Genomic DNA, 21,205 nt, shown 5'->3' with positions numbered 1-21,205 from the left:
TCTATAATGTCCAACCTTAAAACACACCAGAGAATTCACACTGGAGAGAAACCCTATGGATGTGATCAGTGTGGACAACACTTCTCTATAATGTCCCACCTTAAAACACACCAGAGAATTCACACTGGAGAGAAACCCTATGGATGTGATCAGTGTGGACAACGCTTTTCTGAAATGGCCAGCCTTAAAAAGCACCAGAGAATTCACACTGGAGAGAAACCCTATGGATGTGACCAGTGTGGACAACGCTTCTCTATAATGTCCAACCTTAAAAGACACCAGAGAATTCACACTGGAGAGAAACCCTATGGATGTGATCAGTGTGGAAAACACTTCTCTCAATTATCCAGCTTTAAAAACCACAAGAGAATGCACACTGGAGAGAAACCCTATGTATGTGATCAGTGTGGAAAACACTTCTCTGTAATGTCCAACCTTAAAAGCCACCAGAGAATTCACACTGCAGGGAAACCCTATGGATGTGATCAGTGTGGAAAACACTTCTCTGACATGTCCAGCCTTAAAAGCCACAAGAGAATGCACACTGGAGAGAAACCCTATGGATGTGATCATTGTGGACAACACTTCTCTCAATTATCCAGCCTTAAAAAACACCAGAAAATTCACACCAGAGAGAAACCCTATATGTGAATAGAAAAGCTTTCAGATGCTCAAAGGATGTAGACTTTCACAAGGTTGTACACAATGGATTTAAACTGCTCCCTTGTGGTCTATGTGGAAATAGTTGTATAACAATAACAACTATAAACAGCTATAAACAACAGCTATAAACAACTATAAACAGCTTCATTTGGAGGATTTAAGTGCAAATTAGGTTTCTATGTGTCACATCTATCTGAATGGTTCTGCTTGAATAGCAAGTGGAACGTGAGGAAGACTCATACAGTTACAGTAGGAATAGACTTGAACAGATTTAAGAATGGTATAAACAGCAGGTCATAGTTTATCATAACATATTTGACTTATTGAACGTCAGACGTGCAATGAGCATTCTAGCCTTGCAAGAAAGTAGTTAGTGACATTTTAACTTCTAGTACTAAGTTAACTAAGTTACTAATTTTGACCCCACTTTGAGAACCACTGATCTATAAAGTTTTTCGACTATTAGTGTAGAGAGGGGTGGTGAAAATGAGGGAGACTAGTACAGGCCCCTGGGGGACTCCGGTCAGCTTTGTATAAGACACCCAGTTATCGTATGTTGTATGTAAATATCTCAACTTTAAAACTGCTTTGAATATTTAATAATCATATTGTCTATGTCCCTCAAAGTTATTTCTAATGGTTTGAGCCTCAACCACCACTCTGATATAACCAGGCCTTGTCAATTCTCTATAATGTCCAACCTTAAAACACACCAGATAATTCACACTGGAGAGAAACCCTATGGATGTGAACAGTGTGGAAAACACTTCTCTGAAATGTCCAGCCTTAAAAAACACAATATAATTCACACTGGAGAGAAACCCTATGGATGTGATCAGTGTGGACAACACTTCTCTCAAATGTCCAACCTTAAAACGCACCAGAAAATCCACACCAGAGAGAAACCATATATGTGAGTATAGAAAAGCTTTCAGATGCTCAAAGGATGTAGACTTTCACAAGGTTGTACACAATGGATTTAAACTGCTCCCTTGTGGTCTACCTATGGCCGTTTATATCCCAAGGAGTGCGTTTTATTTGTAATGCTTGGAATGGATTCAGCCTCATAAAAAGGCCCTAGTTTGATACGTCACATGCTACATTGATTTGTTTTGCCTAGTTAAGTTGCAAGTTAGCATCCGGCAGTTTTTACCTGCTGGGGACCCATACCTCTGACATTGTGCTCATGAGGCAGTCACTTTACCCATTGAGCTGTGGTTGCCCTGTAACATTGTCAACATTGAGCCATTAACACAAGCATGACTGAATTAAAATGAGACACAAGTAGCATGTGCTTAAATTCATATTTAGAAAATGTTTCAGATGTCAAACATTTCTGAGATGATAGAATGGTGATGGATGATGATGGTCATGGAAGGGGAACCTTTGAAACGTTTGTATTTAAAAAGTTAAGTAACTCAGAAACTACAAAACATTTACAACAAGTAAAAAAAGTTCCGGCATGTGTGACCACAGTAAGCTGAATTATAAAAACTGTGAATGGAGTTTTCTAGGAGAAAGTGCTTTTTTGACGCCAAGATCTGCCATTGAGCCCCATTATACATTTCTCAAATTTGAAAGCACTATATTTCTAAAACTATGAAACATTTCAAAGATTCCTTTTCAGACAAACATGTCCACAGTAAGATTAACCTAAATAGGTTGGAATGGGGTTTCTAAGTCTAAGTATGTATAGGACTAAAGGTCTTTATTGCATATTGATCACAAACCATATAATTTTAACTTCTAGTACTAAGTGACTCATTTCACACATTATAGGCTACTGTCCCATGCATACAGCTATATGTAAATCACTACTTTATTCTCAATGAGTCAATGGTCTGACTGAATTGCATCTCAATAGCATAACCAAATAGCCCCCGCCCTGCCCACACACACATCAACAACGAATCTGTGTAACTTGGGTCAAATGGTGAAATAGCAGGGGGAAAAAAATCATGTTTGAAATATTTCCACTTGCTATGAATGTGATTTTCTCACAAGTAAATGCAAACAAGTCAGAGGTGTTTTCTGTTTTTCTTTTGTTACACACAATGTAACAAAATTTGGCTTGGATTTGGCATATTTGGTATATTTTCCTTCCATTCACAATATTCCCCTCACCCATAAACCAAAACCACAGAATGTAAGAAAACACTACATTCTATAGTTGTTGTACAGTTACAGTAGGAATAGACTTGAACAGATTTAAGAATGGTATAAACAGTAGGTTATAGTTTGTCATAACATATTTTACTTATTGAACGTCGGTCTTGCAAGAGCATACTTATGGTGTTAGTTCAAAGTAGTGACATGTAGGCCTTTATTGACCAAACCATATAGTTTTAACTTCTAGTAGCCTACTAAGTTAGTGACATGTAGGTCTTTATTGCATATTGATCACAAACCATATCATTTTAACTTCTAGTAGTTAGTGACTCACTTGCATCTCAAAAGTAAAACTATAGACCAAGCAATTGCAACTGAGCCATCATCATTTCACACAGCTATGTAAATCACTACTTTATTCTCAATGAGTCAATGGTCTGACTGAATTGCATCTCAATAGCATAGCCAAATAGACCCCCCGCCCATACACACATAAACAACGAATCGGTGTAACTTAATTGGGTCAAATGGTGAAATAGCAGGCAAAAAAAATCATGTTTGAAATATTTCCACTTACTATGAATGTGATTTTCAATCTAATTTCTTGTTTCCTCTGCTGTAAAGTATTGGACTTGTGCATTCCTTGCTGATTTGAGTAAATGCAGAAACATTACTAATTTAATTGTAGCTTTATTTTCTCATACATGGTGTACAAGTCTTCACTGTCTTGTATGTGGGCTAAGCGGTCATTTTATGATATTCTGTCTTCTAGATAATAAAGCAACTTAATTATAATAATGTAGAATATTTTACAAGTCAATGTGTGATGACTTGTGTACTATTTAGTGCATGGGTGGGTGGCAGTCTGTGTCTTGGAAAACAGATAACTCTGTCGTTAATCTGATTAATGGTTAGAATGCCATCCGTTGAGGGAATACAGGACACTTCAGACAGCCCAGCAAGGTTTAACATGAGTACTTTATTGTAAGATATACTTGGACATGGTTTCAAGACAAAAGGGGAGAGGAAGGGGACTTGGAGAGTACATAAATTTATGCTTTTAATACTATGTACATACATGTATTGGATATAGATAGAGCATGCCCAGGAGAGGAGGAGGGGGTGGAGCAGGCAGCAGTTTGTTAGGTTGTGATTGGCTGAGAGATGGTTCTATTGTTCTCCTCTTCGGCCTATCAATCCAAGCAGTTAGTGGCTCTCTAGTATAAGAAGAGTTGCTCTGTGTCAGTTCTCCACAACTGCTCCAGGATATCAATCATTTCTGATCAGATCTGACTGTGGACTCCAGACTTCAGGAGAAGATGAACTCTGTCAACCTCGACTCTGCTGAACAGGAGGAACCCAAAGACCATGGTATGTTACTTTCCCTTTCACCTGTCTAATTATATATTTGTATAATTAGAACATTGTATTCTCAATCTTCCGCTTTGTTTCATTGTAATTTGATTCAGATTGTGTTTTTGCTTTTATATTGTCTCACAGCAGGTTCATTCATTCTAAAAGTGCCTGTACTGGGCCTATTTATTATCACTGAATCATTATATAATCATGTCATTTTTTATTATTGTGTAATAGTTATTTAGCTACCTGTAAATTATTGCACAGTTAATTTGATTCTTTCTTAAAATGCACAAAAAAACACATTTGGAATTCCTTTGCTGGTGTTAATTGGGGAACTAAATGTACATGTCAGCCCATAAAAGTATGTCGTTCAACCTCTCAATGTGTTTTTCCTTTATCTTTGTTTCCGATCAAGTGTTGCATCATCAGTCTGGCCTCCCTGTCTTACCAACAGTAAATGAACATAGAAGCTTGGCTAAACCAAAACAGCACAGCTGTGACCAGTGTGGACAACGCTTCCATTACAAATCTCACCTTAAAACACACCAGAGAATTCACACTGGAGAGAAACCCTATGGATGTGATCAGTGTGGACAACGCTTCTCTATAATGTCCAGCCTTAAAACACACCAGAGAATTCACACTGGAGAGAAACCCTATGGATGTGATCAGTGTGGACAACGCTTCTCTATAATGTCCAGCCTTAAAAACCACCAGAGAATTCACACTGGAGAGAAACCCTATGGATGTGATCAGTGTGGACAACGCTTCTCTATAATGTCCAACCTTAAAAAACACCAGAGAATTCACACTGGAGAGAAACCCTATGGATGTGATCAGTGTGGACAACGCTTCTCTATAATGTCCAACCTTAAAACACACCAGAGAATTCACACTGGAGAGAAACCCTATGGATGTGATCAGTGTGGACAACACTTCTCTATAATGTCCCACCTTAAAACACACCAGAGAATTCACACTGGAGAGAAACCCTATGGATGTGATCAGTGTGGACAACGCTTTTCTGAAATGGCCAGCCTTAAAAAGCACCAGAGAATTCACACTGGAGAGAAACCCTATGGATGTGACCAGTGTGGACAACGCTTCTCTATAATGTCCAACCTTAAAAGACACCAGAGAATTCACACTGGAGAGAAACCCTATGGATGTGATCAGTGTGGAAAACACTTCTCTCAATTATCCAGCTTTAAAAACCACAAGAGAATGCACACTGGAGAGAAACCCTATGTATGTGATCAGTGTGGAAAACACTTCTCTGTAATGTCCAACCTTAAAAGCCACCAGAGAATTCACACTGCAGGGAAACCCTATGGATGTGATCAGTGTGGAAAACACTTCTCTGACATGTCCAGCCTTAAAAGCCACAAGAGAATGCACACTGGAGAGAAACCCTATGGATGTGATCATTGTGGACAACACTTCTCTCAATTATCCAGCCTTAAAAAACACCAGAAAATTCACACCAGAGAGAAACCCTATATGTGAATAGAAAAGCTTTCAGATGCTCAAAGGATGTAGACTTTCACAAGGTTGTACACAATGGATTTAAACTGCTCCCTTGTGGTCTATGTGGAAATAGTTGTATAACAATAACAACTATAAACAGCTATAAACAACAGCTATAAACAACTATAAACAGCTTCATTTGGAGGATTTAAGTGCAAATTAGGTTTCTATGTGTCACATCTATCTGAATGGTTCTGCTTGAATAGCAAGTGGAACGTGAGGAAGACTCATACAGTTACAGTAGGAATAGACTTGAACAGATTTAAGAATGGTATAAACAGCAGGTCATAGTTTATCATAACATATTTGACTTATTGAACGTCAGACGTGCAATGAGCATTCTAGCCTTGCAAGAAAGTAGTTAGTGACATTTTAACTTCTAGTACTAAGTTAACTAAGTTACTAATTTTGACCCCACTTTGAGAACCACTGATCTATAAAGTTTTTCGACTATTAGTGTAGAGAGGGGTGGTGAAAATGAGGGAGACTAGTACAGGCCCCTGGGGGACTCCGGTCAGCTTTGTATAAGACACCCAGTTATCGTATGTTGTATGTAAATATCTCAACTGAGTTTCTAACGACAATTATGTTCAAAGATCATATTTTCTAAAATGACTAAAACTGAACACTCTGTTTTAACAGAGGAATTACTATTATTTCTCAGCAAGTGGAATATGTTCTGATCTGTTAAATTGCAATTTGTACAATAATAAAACGTTGGGTTGTTTTATCACCACGCTGTGTTATTTATTTAATTAACTTTGTATTACATTTGGTTGAAATGTGTGCAAATAGTAGAGCATAGCATTGGCAGACATTATGTGGTTCCACTCAAATTCACGCCATTCATTTTTCCCATAGAGATTTCCAAAAATATCAATTATATGAAGTGCAGAATTAAGCCATCCTGGTGAATCATTGGTTCTTGGGGTCTAAAGATAGAATTAAAAGTCCTTGCGGAATTAGGCCTAATAAAAATGACCAAAAAAATAACATAAGGTAAGCGCATATCACTGTTGATGCATTCTGCGATTGTCCGTTGTCACCACATGGTGGCAGCAAAGCTTTTATGTTGCCTGATTTTCCACATTAACCTGTAAAATGCGAACAACTAATGTAAGAAGTCTGAAAGGACTGACCCAGTGAATTTGGGAGGCATTTTCTCCTACAAATCAGCATGTTTGTGATCAAATTAGGTTGACTGTACTATGATTTATTTTCTCCTCAATTCTCTGTTGATAGTCCACTTGATAGTCCATAGAACCGACTACCGAGGCATGTTGAGTACACCACGTTTTATGTTAGAAATGTTGAGTATGGGTCCCCAGCATGTAGAAATTGCAAATTTGAAAAAAACAAAATAAAAAAAACATATATGTTGAGCAATTTTCATAATTGGCATAGACCATACCATTAACAACCTACAGGCTACAGAAGTAGGTTGTTCAAAAAATTCAAAATATCGTCATGCTTTATGTAGCATTTGTGCCATATGGGGTTTTCATGATGCTGAACCAATTCTAAGCATTAGGGGGTTTTCATGATGCTGAATCCATTCCCGTTCTCATTGGGTTAAAAACAGCCATAGCCATCTTTCAGCACATTTGGGTTTTGGGCAAGTAGGCCTACCTATGGCCGTTTATATCCCAAGGAGTGCGTTTTATTTGTTTTGCAAAACTAATGCTTGGAATGGATTCAGCCTCATAAAAAGGCCCTAGTTTGATACGTCACATTATGCTACATTGATTTGTTTTTCCTAGTTAAGTTGCAAGTTAGCATCCGGCAGTTTTTACCTGCTGGGGACCCATACCTCTGACATTGTGCTTATGAGGCAGTCACTTTACCCATTGAGCTGTGGTTGCCCTGTAACATTGTAAACATTGAGCCATTAACACTAGCATGACTGAATTAAAATGAGACACAAGTAGCATGTGCATAAATTCCTATTTAGAAAATGTTTCAGATTTCAAACATTTCTGAGATGATAGAATGGTGATGGATGCATGGTCATGGAAACGTTTGTATTTAAAAAGTTAAATAACTCAGAAACTACAAAACATTTAAAAGTAAAAACAGTTCCGGCATGTGTCTCCACAGTAAGCTGAATTATAAAAACTGAATGGAGTTTCTAGGAGAAAGTGCTTTTTTGACGTGCCAAGATCTGCCATTGAGCCCCATTATACATTTCTCAAATTTGAAAGCACTATATTTCTAAAACTATGAATCATTTCAAAGATTCCTTTTCAGGCAAACATGTTCACTGTAAGATGAACCTAAATAGGTTGGAATGGTTTCTAGGTGTAAGTATGTAGGACTAGTAGCATGCCAAAGTTTGTGCTATTGCCATTAAGAATGCATTGGGCGTTTAAACTTCAAAACATTTAAAAGTAAAAAGGTTTCAGCATTTCTCCACAGTAAGCTGAATTATATAAAGTGTGAATGGAGTTTCTAGGTGAAAGTGATTTTTTGACGTGCCAATATCTGCCATTGAGCCCCATTATAAATGTATCATTATGTATGTATACATTTGAAAGCACTATAGGCCTATTTCTAAAACTATGAAACATTTCAAAGATTCCTTTTCAGGCAAACATGTCCACCGTACGTAAGATGAACCTAAATAGGTTGGAATGGGGTTTCTATAAGTATGTACTAAAGGTCTTTATTGCATATTGATCACAAACCATATCATTTTAACTTCTAGTACTAAGTTATAGTGACATGTAGGTCTTTATTGCATATTGATCACAATTAAACCATATAATTTTAACTTCTAGTACTTAGTGACTCATTTCACACATTATAGGCTACTGTCCCATACACACAGCTATAATGTAAATCACTACTTTATTCTCAATGAGTCAATGGTCTGACTGAATTGCATCTCAATAGCATAGGCAAATATCCCCCCGCCCCGCCCACACACACATCAACAACAAATCGGTGTAACTTGGGTCAAATGGTGAAATAGCAGGGGGAAAAAAATCATGTTTGAAATATTTCCACAGAATGTAAGAAAACACTACATTCTATAGTTGTTGTACAGTTACAGTAGGAATAGACTTGAACAGATTTAAGAATGGTATAAACAGTAGGTCATAGTTTGTCATAACATATTTTACTTATTGAACGTCGGTCTTGCAAGAGCATACTTATGGTGTTAGTTCAAAATAGGTGACATGTAGGCCTTTGCCATTAAGAATGCATTGGGCATTTAAGTTAAATAACTCAGAAACTACAGAACATTTCAAAGTAAAAAGTTCCAGCATGTGTCTCCACAGAAAGCTGAATTATAAAAATGTGAGTGTGAAAGTGATTTGACGTGCCAATATCTGCCATTGCCATTATACATGTATCAAATTTGAAAGCACTATATTTCTAAAACTATGAAACATTTTAATGATTCCTTTTCAGGCAAACATGTACCATAAAATGAACCGTCGTTGAAGATAATTAACTCAGAAACTACAACAACACAGTAAAAAGTTTGTTACAAAGTGAAATTTGAAGAATAATACACGTCAGCGCTGGACATACTGAACAAATTATTTTCCCAATATAGGAAAGTCCAAATTTTATGATTATGTTTTATTTTATTTTATATTATATATATTTTAGTCATCGGATGCTTAATTTCAGACGGTTCAGTTCTGTGTAGAGAGACAGGAAAGCGGTAGACACAAGTGATATTAAAATATCACTTCATTGGACAGTAACATGTCTGTTCCAAGAAGTGTGTGTTCTGTGAGGAGCGGTTTTTTGATTGTTAATCAAATGTTTTATTTGTATTTGTTAATGCTGTTTAATGTCCCAAAACTCTCACCCAGTTGCCTCTCATCATATGCTTCTGTTATATCAGTGGTTTTCAGCCTTTTTCATATCAAGCTCTATTATTTTTATTTTTTCAGATATGATTTTGTCCACAATTCCATGCTGTATTGATGTTGGTACCATTAGGAGAGATAACAGGCAAACACTCAATCAGGCAATCAAAAATAGCAATTATTCTACACATTCTCTAATTGTGTAGATTGTGTAGGTTACCAACATTACATAATTTAGCTACATTGGAAAAAGAGAGAAAAAGAAAGAAATCTAAATTATTCAACATTTTGACCCCACTTTGAGAACCACTGATCTATAAAGCTTTTCGACTATTTTCTGCGAAGATATTTAGTGTAGAGAGGGGTGGTGAAAATGAGGGAGACTAGTACAGCCCCATTATACATTTCTCAAATTTGAAAGCACTATATTTCTAAAACTATGAAACATTTCAAAGATTAATTTTCAGGCAAACATGTTCACCGTAAGATGAACCTAAATAGGTTGGAATGGGGTTTCTAGCTGTATGTAGGACTAGTAGCATGCCAAAGTTTGTGCTATTGCCATTAAGAATGCATTGGGCGTTTAAGTTAAATAACTCAGAAACTTCAAAACATTTAAAAGTAAAAAAGTTTCAGCATTTCTCCACAGTAAGCTGAATTATATAAAGTGTGAATGGAATTTCTAGGTGAAAGTGATTTTTTGATTTGCCAATATCTGCCATTGAGCCCCATTATAAATTTATCAAATTTGAAAGCACTATAGGCCTATTTCTATGAAACATTTCAAAGATTCCTTTTCTGGCAAACATGTCTACTGTACGTAAGATGACCCTAAATAGGTTGGAATGGGGTTTCTAGGTCTAAGTATGTAGGACTTCATTGCATATTGATCACAGACCATATCATTTTAACTTCTAGTATAGGCTACTAAGTTAGTGACATGTAGGTCTTTATTGCATATTGATCACAATTAAACCATATCATTTTAACTTCTAGTACTTAGTGACTAATTTCACACATTATAGGCTACTGTCCCATACACACATATATATGTAAATCACTACTTTATTCTCAATGAGTCAATGGACTGAATTGCATCTCAATAGCATAGCCAATTGCCCCCCGCCCCGCCCACACACATCAACAACAAATCGGTGTAACTTGGGTCAAATGGTGAAATAGCAGGGGGAAAAAAATCATGTTTGAAATATTTCCACTTACTATGAATGTGATTATCAATCTAATTTCTTGTTTCCTCTGCTGTAAAGTATTGGACTTGTGCATTCCTTGCTGATTTGAGTAAATGCAGAAACATTACTAATTTAATTGTAGCTTTTATTTTCTGATACATGGTGTACAAGTCTTCACTGTCTTGCATGTGGGCTAATCGGTCATTTTATGATATTCTGTACAAAACAACACCAGTCCTGTGAAAGATAATAAAGCAACTTAATTATAACAATGTAGAATAGTTTACAAGTCAATGTGTGATGACTTCCTACTATTTAGTGCAGGGGTGGGTGGCAGTTTGTGTCTTGGAAAACCTGTAACTGGTAGACTTTACTTGTGATTTATTTATCTTGGTTAAATGTTCAGAGTCAAGAGTTGTTGTTAATCTGTGGTTTGTAGGAGTGCTGTGTGTTCATGTGTGTTCACACATTTAACGAGTAACATAAAATAGAGAGTCAATAGTAAACTTTGTAATTTTAAAGCATATAACATTTTGTAAGATAAATGAAGATCACAGTATAAGAAGCAGTTGTTTCTTCATCAGAGCTGGTTCTACTTGGTTCTGTTGTGACTGAAGGAATATGTCTCTGCTTCAGTAACAATTCACTGTACTGATACAGTACATACATTTACGCTTTTAATACTATGTACATAATGATACATGTATAGAGCATGCCCGGGGGAGGAGGGGGGTGGAGCATGCAGCAGTTTGTTAGGTTGTGATTGGCTGAGAGATGGTTCTATTGTTCTCCTTTCCGGCCTATCAATCCAAGCAGTTAGTGGCTCTCTAGTATAAGAAGAGTTGCTCTGTGTCAGTTCTCCACAACTGGATATCAATCATTTCTGATCAGATCTGACTGTGGACTCCAGACTTCAGGAGAAGATGAACTCGGTCAACCTCAACTCTGCTGAACAGGAGGAACCCAAAGACCATGGTATGTTACTGCAGGTTCATTCATTCTAAAAGTGCTTGTAGTGGGCCTATTACTTACCACTGAATCATTATATAATCATGCCATTTTTAAATGATTGTGTAATGGTTAGCTAGCTGTAAATTATTGCACATTTAATTTGATTCTTTCTGAAAATGCACACAAAAACACATTTGGAATTCCTTTGCTGGTGTTAATTGGGGAACTAAATGTACATTTCAGCCAATAAAAGTCTGTCGTTCAACCTCTCAATGTGTTTTTCCTTTATCTTTGTTTCCAATCCTGCAGTGTTGCATCATCAGTCTGGCCTCCCTGTCTTACCAACAGTAAATGAACATAGAAGCTTGGCTAAACCAAAACAGCACGGATGTGACCAGTGTGGACAACGCTTCCATTACAAATCTCACCTTAAAACACACCAGAGAATTCACACTGGAGAGAAACCCTATCGATGTGATCAGTGTGGAAAACACTTTTCTGAAATGTCCAGCCTTAAAACACACCAGAGAATTCACACTGGAGAGAAACCCTATGGATGTGATCAGTGTGGACAACGCTTCTCTATAATGTCCAACCTTAAAACACACCAGATATTTCACACTGGAGAGAAACCCTATGGATGTGACCAGTGTGGACAACGGTTCTCACAAATGTCCGACCTTAAAAGACATCAGAGAATTCACACTGGAGAGAAACCCTATGGATGTGATCAGTGTGGACAACGCTTCTCTGTAATGTCCAGCCTTAAAACACACCAGAGAATTCACACTGGAGAGAAACCCTATGGATGTGATCAGTGTGGACAACACTTTTCTGAAATGTCCAACCTTAAAAGACACCTTAAAATTCACACTGGAGAGAAACCCTATGGATGTGATCAGTGTGGACAACACTTTTCTGAAATGTCCAGCCTTAAAACACACCAGATAATTCACACTGGAGAGAAACCCTATGGATGTGATCAGTGTGGACAACACTTCTCTCAAATACAGCACCTTAAAAGCCACCAGAGAATTCACACTGGAGAGAAACCCTATGGATGTGATCAGTGTGGACAACACTTCTCTCAAATACAGCACCTTAAAAGCCACCAGAGAATTCACACTGGAGAGAAACCCTATGGATGTGACCAATGTGGACAATGGTTCTCTCAAATGTCCAACCTTAAAAGACACCAGAGAATTCACACTGGAGAGAAACCCTATGGATGTGATCAGTGTGGACAACACTTTTCTGAAATGTACAAACTTAAAACGCACCAGAAAATTCACACCAGAGAGAAACCATATATGTGAGTGGAAAAGCTTTCAGGTGCTCAAAGGATGTAAACTTTCACAAGGTTGTACACAATGGATTCAAACTGCTCCCTTGTGGTCTATGTGGAAATAGTTTTACTACATGAAGCCCTGAACGTCAATCTGATTAAATAGAGGCTGATACATATCAGTACATCTACATAAAAGTGTTTCATGATGATTTATTTTTTGACCAATGTGTTGATTAATTGCAAGTAAACTTAGCATAAATAATGTTTGTGCAGTCACAAGTAAAGGCAAACAAGTCAGAGGTGTTTTCTGTTTTTCTTTTGTTACACACAATGTAACAGCAACATAAATGAAGATACAGGAACAATAACAACTATTAACACAATTTAACCGCTTCATTTTGAGAAATCAAGTGCAAATTAGGTTTCTAACATTCAGCTGAAAGACATAACAAAGTTATGAACAGTGCGGTTTCCCAGGAGGCGATGTGGATCCATGTGAATCCATTATCGATCGTTGATGTGAATCGTGTGTACTCGTATATTATTTTCACAAAATACAGACGGTACACTAGCGGGACAATTTGTTACAAAGTGACATTTGAAGAATAATACACGTCAGCGCTGAACAAATTATTTCCCCAATATAGGAAAGTCCACATTTTATGATGGTTTGCCTTTTTATTTTATTTTATATTATATATATTTTAGTCATCGGATGCTTAATTTCAGACGGTTCAGTTCTGTGTAGAGAGACAGGAACGCTGTCGACACAAGTAATATTACAATATCACTTCATTGGACAGTAACATGTCTGTTCCAACAGGAAGTGTGTGTTCTGTGAGGAGCGTTTTTTTGGATTGTTAATCAAATGTTTTATTTGTATTTGTTAATGCTGTTTAATGTCCCAAAACTCTCACCCAGTTGCCTCTCATATTGCTTCTGTTATATCAGTGGTTTTCAGCCTTTTTCATATCAAGCTCTATTATTTATTTTTTTTCAGATATGATTTTGTCCACAATTCCATGATGTATTGATGTTGGTACCATTAGGAGAGATAACAGGCAAACACTCAATCAGGCAATCAAAAATAGCAATTATTCTACACATTCTCTAATTGTGTAGATTGTGTAGGTTACCAACATTACATAATTTAGCTACATTGGAAAAAGAGAGAAAAATAAATAAATCTAAATTATTCAACATTTTGACCCCACTTTGAGAACCACTGATCTATAAAGCTTTTCGACTATTTTCTGCGAAGATATTTAGTGTAGAGAGGGGTGGTGAAAATGAGGGAGACTAGTACATGCCCCTGGGGGACTCCGGTCAGCTTTGTATAAGACACCCAATTATCGTATGTTGTATGTAAATAATCTCAACTGAGTTTCTAACGACAATTATGTTCAAAGATCATATTTTTCTAAAATGACTAAAACTGAACACTGTTTTATGTTAAATTGCAATTTTTACAATAATAAAACTTTGGGTTGTTTTATCACCACACTGTGTTATTTATTGAATTAACTTTGTATTAAAGCGCAAATAACATGCATTTTAAAACTGCTTTGAATATTTAATAATCATATTGTCTATGTCCCTCAAAGTTATTTCTAATGGTTTGAGCCTCAACCACCACTCTGATATAACCAGGCCTTGTCAATTCTCTATAATGTCCAACCTTAAAACACACCAGATAATTCACACTGGAGAGAAACCCTATGGATGTGAACAGTGTGGAAAACACTTCTATGAAATGTCCAGCCTTAAAAAACACAATATAATTCACACTGGAGAGAAACCTTATGGATGTGATCAGTGTGGACAACACTTCTCTCAAATGTCCAACCTTAAAACGCACCAGAAAATCCACACCAGAGAGAAACCATATATGTGAGTATAGAAAAGCTTTCAGATGCTCAAAGGATGTAGACTTTCACAAGGTTGTACACAATGGATTTAAACTGCTCCCTTGTGGTCTACCTATGGCCGTTTATATCCCAAGGAGTGCGTTTTATTTGTAATGCTTGGAATGGATTCAGCCTCATAAAAAGGCCCTAGTTTGATACGTCACATGCTACATTGATTTGTTTTGCCTAGTTAAGTTGCAAGTTAGCATCCGGCAGTTTTTACCTGCTGGGGACCCATACCTCTGACATTGTGCTCATGAGGCAGTCACTTTACCCATTGAGCTGTGGTTGCCCTGTAACATTGTCAACATTGAGCCATTAACACAAGCATGACTGAATTAAAATGAGACACAAGTAGCATGTGCTTAAATTCATATTTAGAAAATGTTTCAGATGTCAAACATTTCTGAGATGATAGAATGGTGATGGATGATAATGGTCATGGAAGGGGAACCTTTGAAACGTTTGTATTTAAAAAGTTAAGTAACTCAGAAACTACAAAACATTTACAACAAGTAAAAAAAGTTCCGGCATGTGTGACCACAGTAAGCTGAATTATAAAAACTGTGAATGGAGTTTTCTAGGAGAAAGTGCTTTTTTGACGCCAAGATCTGCCATTGAGCCCCATTATACATTTCTCAAATTTGAAAGCACTATATTTCTAAAACTATGAAACATTTCAAAGATTCCTTTTCAGACAAACATGTCCACAGTAAGATTAACCTAAATAGGTTGGAATGGGGTTTCTAAGTCTAAGTATGTATAGGACTAAAGGTCTTTATTGCATATTGATCACAAACCATATAATTTTAACTTCTAGTACTAAGTGACTCATTTCACACATTATAGGCTACTGTCCCATGCATACAGCTATATGTAAATCACTACTTTATTCTCAATGAGTCAATGGTCTGACTGAATTGCATCTCAATAGCATAACCAAATAGCCCCCGCCCTGCCCACACACACATCAACAACGAATCTGTGTAACTTGGGTCAAATGGTGAAATAGCAGGGGGAAAAAAATCATGTTTGAAATATTTCCACTTGCTATGAATGTGATTTTCTCACAAGTAAATGCAAACAAGTCAGAGGTGTTTTCTGTTTTTCTTTTGTTACACACAATGTAACAAAATTTGGCTTGGATTTGGCATATTTGGTATATTTTCCTTCCATTCACAATATTCCCCTCACCCATAAACCAAAACCACAGAATGTAAGAAAACACTACATTCTATAGTTGTTGTACAGTTACAGTAGGAATAGACTTGAACAAATTTAAGAATGGTATAAACAGTAGGTCATAGTTTGTCATAACATATTTTACTCTTTGAACGTCGGTCTTGCAAGAGCATACTTATGGTGTTAGTTCAAAGTAGTGACATGTAGGCCTTTATTGAATATTGATCACAAACCATATAGTTTTAACTTCTAGTAGCCTACTAAGTTAGTGACATGTAGGTCTTTATTGCATATTGATCACAAACCATATCATTTTAACTTCTAGTAGTTAGTGACTCACTTGCATCTCAAAAGTAAAACTATAGACCAAGCAATTGCAAATGAGCCATCATCATTTCACACAGCTATGTAAATCACTACTTTATTCTCAATGAGTCAATGGTCTGACTGAATTGCATCTCAATAGCATAGCCAAATAGACCCCCCGCCCATACACACATAAACAACGAATCGGTGTAACTTGGGTCAAATGGTGAAATAGCAGGGGGAAAAAATCATGTTTGAAATATTTCCACTTGCTATGAATGTGATTTTCAATCTAATTTCTTGTTTCCTCTGCTGTAAAGTATTGGACTTGTGCATTCCTTGCTGATTTGAGTAAATGCAGAAACATTACTAATTTAATTGTAGCTTTTATTTTCTCATACATGGTGTACAAGTCTTCACTGTCTTGTATGTGGGCTAAGCGGTCATTTTATGATATTCTGTCTTCTAGATAATAAAGCAACTTAATTATAATAATGTAGAATATTTTACAAGTCAATGTGTGATGACTTGTGTACTATTTAGTGCATGGGTGGGTGGCAGTCTGTGTCTTGGAAAACAGATAACTCTGTCGTTAATCTGATTAATGGTTAGAATGCCATCCGTTGAGGGAATACAGGACACTTCAGACAGCCCAGCAAGGTTTAACATGAGTACTTTATTGTAAGATATACTTGGACATGGTTTCAAGACAAAAGGGGAGAGGAAGGGGACTTGGAGAGTACATACATGTATGCTTTTAATACTATGTACATACATGTATTGGATATAGATAGAGCATGCCCAGGAGAGGAGGTGGGGTGGAGCATGCAGCAGTTTGTTAGGTTGTGATTGGCTGAGAGATGGTTCTATTGTTCTCCTCTCCGGCCTATCAATCCAAGCAGTTAGTGGCTCTCTAGTATAAGAAGAGTTGCTCTGTGTCAGTTCTCCACAACTGCTCCAGGATATCAATCATTTCTGATCAGATCTGACTGTGGACTCCAGACTTCAGGAGAAGATGAACTCTGTCAACCTCGACTCTGCTGAACAGGAGGAACCCAAAGACCATGGTATGTTACTTTCCCTTTCACCTGTCATATTTGTATAATTAAAACATTGTATTCTCAAGCTTCCGCTTTGTTTCATTGTAATTTGATTCAGATTGTGTTTTTGCTTTTATATTGTCTCACAGCAGGTTCATTCATTCTAAAAGTGCTTGTAGTGGGCCTATTACTCACCACTGAATCATTATATAATCATGTCATTTTTTAAATGATTGTGTAATAGTTATTTAGCTAGCTGTAAATTATTGCACAGTTAATTTGATTATTTCTGAAAATGCACAAAAAAACACACTTGGTGTTAATTGGGGAACTAAATGTACATTTCAGCCAATAAAAGTGTTGTTCAACCTCTCAATGTGTTTTTCCTTTATCTTTGTTTCCAATCCAGTGTTGCATCATCAGTCTGGCCTCCCTGTCTTACCAACAGTAAATGCACATAGAAGCTTGGATAAACCAAAACAGCACGGATGTGACCAGTGTGGTCAACGCTTCCATTACAAATCTCACCTTAAAACACACCAGAGAATTCACACTGGAGAGAAACCCTATGGATGTGATCAGTGTGGACAACACTTTTCTAAAATGTCCAGCCTTAAAACACACCAGAGAATTCACACTGGAGAGAAACCCTATGGATGTGATCAGTGTGGACAACGCTTCTCTATAATGTCCAGCCTTAAAACACACCAGATAATTCACACTGGAGAGAAACCCTATGGATGTGATCAGTGTGGACAACGCTTCTCTATAATGTCCAACCTTAAAACACACCAGATAATTCACACTGGAGAGAAACCCTATGGATGTGATCAGTGTGGACATCGGTGCTCACTAATGTCCGACCTTAAAAGACACCAGAGAATTCACACTGGAGAGAAACCCTATGGATGTGATCAGTGTGGACAAAGCTTCTCTATAATGTCCAACCTTAAAAGACACCAGAGAATTCACACTGGAGAGAAACCCTATGGATGTGATCAGTGTGGACAACGCTTCTCTATAATGTCCAACCTTAAAACACACCAGATAATTCACACTGGAGAGAAACCCTATGGATGTGATCAGTGTGGACAACACTTCTCTCAAATACAGCACCTTAAAAGCCACCAGAGAATTCACACTGGAGAGAAACCCTATGGATGTGACCAATGTGGACAATGGTTCTCTCAAATGTCCAACCTTAAAAGACACCAGAGAATTCACACTGGAGAGAAACCCTATGGATGTGATCAGTGTGGACAACACTTTTCTGAAATGTACAAACTTAAAACGCACCAGAAAATTCACACCAGAGAGAAACCATATATGTGAGTGGAAAAGCTTTCAGGTGCTCAAAGGATGTAAACTTTCACAAGGTTGTACACAATGGATTCAAACTGCTCCCTTGTGGTCTATGTGGAAATAGTTTTACTACATGAAGCCCTGAACGTCAATCTGATTAAATAGAGGCTGATACATATCAGTACATCTACATAAAAGTGTTTCATGATGATTTATTTTTTGACCAATGTGTTGATTAATTGCAAGTAAACTTAGCATAAATAATGTTTGTGCAGTCACAAGTAAAGGCAAACAAGTCAGAGGTGTTTTCTGTTTTTCTTTTGTTACACACAATGTAACAGCAACATAAATGAAGATACAGGAACAATAACAACTATTAACACAATTTAACCGCTTCATTTTGAGAAATCAAGTGCAAATTAGGTTTCTAACATTCAGCTGAAAGACATAACAAAGTTATGAACAGTGCGGTTTCCCAGGAGGCGATGTGGATCCATGTGAATCCATTATCGATCGTTGATGTGAATCGTGTGTACTCGTATATTATTTTCACAAAATACAGACGGTACACTAGCGGGACAATTTGTTACAAAGTGACATTTGAAGAATAATACACGTCAGCGCTGAACAAATTATTTCCCCAATATAGGAAAGTCCACATTTTATGATGGTTTGCCTTTTTATTTTATTTTATATTATATATATTTTAGTCATCGGATGCTTAATTTCAGACGGTTCAGTTCTGTGTAGAGAGACAGGAACGCTGTCGACACAAGTAATATTACAATATCACTTCATTGGACAGTAACATGTCTGTTCCAACAGGAAGTGTGTGTTCTGTGAGGAGCGTTTTTTTGGATTGTTAATCAAATGTTTTATTTGTATTTGTTAATGCTGTTTAATGTCCCAAAACTCTCACCCAGTTGCCTCTCATATTGCTTCTGTTATATCAGTGGTTTTCAGCCTTTTTCATATCAAGCTCTATTATTTATTTTTTTTCAGATATGATTTTGTCCACAATTCCATGATGTATTGATGTTGGTACCATTAGGAGAGATAACAGGCAAACACTCAATCAGGCAATCAAAAATAGCAATTATTCTACACATTCTCTAATTGTGTAGATTGTGTAGGTTACCAACATTACATAATTTAGCTACATTGGAAAAAGAGAGAAAAATAAATAAATCTAAATTATTCAACATTTTGACCCCACTTTGAGAACCACTGATCTATAAAGCTTTTCGACTATTTTCTGCGAAGATATTTAGTGTAGAGAGGGGTGGTGAAAATGAGGGAGACTAGTACATGCCCCTGGGGGACTCCGGTCAGCTTTGTATAAGACACCCAATTATCGTATGTTGTATGTAAATAATCTCAACTGAGTTTCTAACGACAATTATGTTCAAAGATCATATTTTTCTAAAATGACTAAAACTGAACACTGTTTTATGTTAAATTGCAATTTTTACAATAATAAAACTTTGGGTTGTTTTATCACCACACTGTGTTATTTATTGAATTAACTTTGTATTAAAGCGCAAATAACATGCATTTTAAAACTGCTTTGAATATTTAATAATCATATTGTCTATGTCCCTCAAAGTTATTTCTAATGGTTTGAGCCTCAACCACCACTCTGATATAACCAGGCCTTGTCAATTCTCTATAATGTCCAACCTTAAAACACACCAGATAATTCACACTGGAGAGAAACCCTATGGATGTGAACAGTGTGGAAAACACTTCTATGAAATGTCCAGCCTTAAAAAACACAATATAATTCACACTGGAGAGAAACCTTATGGATGTGATCAGTGTGGACAACACTTCTCTCAAATGTCCAACCTTAAAACGCACCAGAAAATCCACACCAGAGAGAAACCATATATGTGAGTATAGAAAAGCTTTCAGATGCTCAAAGGATGTAGACTTTCACAAGGTTGTACACAATGGATTTAAACTGCTCCCTTGTGGTCTACCTATGGCCGTTTATATCCCAAGGAGTGCGTTTTATTTGTAATGCTTGGAATGGATTCAGCCTCATAAAAAGGCCCTAGTTTGATACGTCACATGCTACATTGATTTGTTTTGCCTAGTTAAGTTGCAAGTTAGCATCCGGCAGTTTTTACCTGCTGGGGACCCATACCTCTGACATTGTGCTCATGAGGCAGTCACTTTACCCATTGAGCTGTGGTTGCCCTGTAACATTGTCAACATTGAGCCATTAACACAAGCATGACTGAATTAAAATGAGACACAAGTAGCATGTGCTTAAATTCATATTTAGAAAATGTTTCAGATGTCAAACATTTCTGAGATGATAGAATGGTGATGGATGATGATGGTCATGGAAGGGGAACCTTTGAAACGTTTGTATTTAAAAAGTTAAGTAACTCAGAAACTACAAAACATTTACAACAAGTAAAAAAAGTTCCGGCATGTGTGACCACAGTAAGCTGAATTATAAAAACTGTGAATGGAGTTTTCTAGGAGAAAGTGCTTTTTTGACGCCAAGATCTGCCATTGAGCCCCATTATACATTTCTCAAATTTGA

This window comes from Protomyctophum bolini, assembly GCF_963924005.1.
Source record: "Protomyctophum bolini genome assembly, chromosome: 2".
NCBI classification, from domain to species: Eukaryota; Metazoa; Chordata; class Actinopteri; order Myctophiformes; family Myctophidae; genus Protomyctophum; species Protomyctophum bolini.
Note: the sequence above shows the minus strand (reverse complement) of the source record.